Source organism: Mustela nivalis, assembly GCF_964662115.1.
Source record: "Mustela nivalis genome assembly, chromosome: 2".
Lineage (NCBI taxonomy): Eukaryota > Metazoa > Chordata > Mammalia > Carnivora > Mustelidae > Mustela > Mustela nivalis.
Genome location: NC_139021.1, coordinates 130,961,977 through 130,964,372, shown reverse-complemented (window position 1 = coordinate 130,964,372; position 2,396 = coordinate 130,961,977).

The window sequence follows — 2,396 nt, the reverse complement described above, 5'->3', positions numbered from 1 at the left end:
GCAGTTCCTGCGGAAGCAGAAAGTCCCAGGGTGGCTGGAGCCCACGTGGTCCCCGAAGAGTAGTGGCTGCTCCGCCTGGTGAGGGATGGTGGTGAATTCCCCGCTCACCGCCCCCCGGACTTGAAAGCTCGGACTGGGAGGAACCACAAAGGCTGGCAACAGCGGATTCTCGCTAGCCCTGGCCTGTTAAATGACCTGTTGCTTTACGTGGTGGTCTTCAGTGCTTTATGTTAGATTGCTGGAGTTTGCAAGCTCTTGCACGCGCAGACGCGGCAAGTGTGTATTCTTGATCACCGTGTGGAAATGACACTGAGAGGAGACGCCCAGACTCACAAGCCTGGGTAAGAACTAGAATTCGGTCGGGCTTTGGTCACTCCTTTATTCGTGCACGTAGATATCCCCTGAGCATTGACTGTGAGGTCAGGTGAGAAACAAGGCTAGGACCCAGTAACGGACAACACACAAGAAGTGTCATCAAGAAACTCTATAACTGGTGGGAGATGGACGTATATAGCTGTTCTGAAGACACAGGGAGGCACCGGAACCGGCTTTGGGACCAGTAGAAAGGGCCCCCAAACCACACGGGACCTCTATAAGAAAATACAGGGCTCCAAATCTTGCATATGTGGGCAATACACTAATTCAAGGAGTTGAGGGAAAATTGTCCATTGAATGATCTGTGACAAAGTCGCTAAACTTCTCTGAAGAACTAGTGATCCAAAGAATTGGGAGCCACTTCCACACAAAATCATTTTTGAAAATCAGTTGAAATAGTGCCTGGCTTTGAAAACCTGCAAGTTTTCAGAAAAAAAAAAAAAAAAAAAAAAAAAAACAACCTGCTGGTTCTGTGATTTTGCACACATTACTTAATTTGAATCGGAGTTTCTTATGCATGAAATGAGGATAACAAACTTAACCTCATGGGCTGAGAACACTGAGATAATGAATGAAAAGGGTTTAGTAGTGCCTAGGACATAAAGCACGATAATTGAGAGCTATTAAAACTTGTGTGTATTTAGAAAGACAGCTTAAAATATAATCATTTTCATAAAATGAAATCAAAGGAAAATGCTATTAAGTTTTATTTCTGTATTTCATACTATTAATTTTTACTGCACATTTTTAAAGACAGTTTAAAGGAAAATTTCATGTTTCACATAAACTATTGATGTTTCACAGTCTCAGTTTTTTAAACAAATTATGTACTACAGCAATGCTTTAACTTATACTCTGATACCTTTAAGCTAGGAGCCTTGATTTATCCTAGTTTTGTATCCTGAAGATTTCAAACAGTGCCTGGTACATAGGCACACAGATTGACACTAAATGTTGATTGGCCTTTAAAATGGCAATGTTGGGGGCAGTGGTGAGGAAGGTACTACTTAAGATGAATTTTAGCTATATGCCCAGGCAGGAAAGCAATTCATTCATCCTGGTATTAGGTGTGGGATAAGGGGGAGCAAGCATGAATGCAATCAACCCACGGACAAAAAAGGCTTACATCTGGGACTTCAGCATTATACTTCAGACTTCAAAGTACCTAAGTGAAGGCCCAGTCCCTGCCTCAAGGAACCTCTGTGATACTGCCATGATACTGCTAAAAATAGTACAGGCGCATTTGTATTATCAATAAGAGGGTAAGCCTGGACCGCTACTTAATGGAAAATTGTTATTAAGGCTTACAAACTATGTAAATTCCTTTGTAATATACCTGTACACAGGCATAAGGCCAAAATCTAAGAGGAAGCATGCAAAGGCTCCCTCTGGCTTAAAGGCAGCCAAAGGACTGTATTAAATCTAGTTATCAGTATAAAATTCAGTAACAAGTGGGAAAAAAATGAGTCTCATATATACATCTGATTGGAATAATGTGAAGTTCTGTTTGGAATTGATTCTGCCAGACATCAGTTTCCTCTGATGTAGAAAATGTAGTATTTTCATAAAATTGGGGGAGAATTTCTATTTCAAAAAGTATGCATACATAACACGCACACATGGAGTGATTCAAAAATCTACACAATAATATGATAGCAGTAATTATCTGAGTGATGTGATTATGGATGGTTTTATTTTCTTCCATTTGCTTCTCTATTTTTCAAATTTTCAACAGTGGATGCAATTACTAATATGAAAAAAATATGGTTAAGAATACTTATTAAGCACTACCCACAAAACATATGAAACGAAAACAATGAGAGAAGAAGCTCTCAGACATTCACAGCTAAATGTGAACTCATTTAAATTTCTAATGCTGAAGGGAATAAAACAGATACTTACAGATTTAAAAACTGAAGATCAGGGTAACTGGTTTAATTGAATTCTAATAGCTGTTAAGTGACCACACTAGGGCACAGAATGCCAAACAGGAGGCTCTGAATTGCCAAAAGGAAGTATGA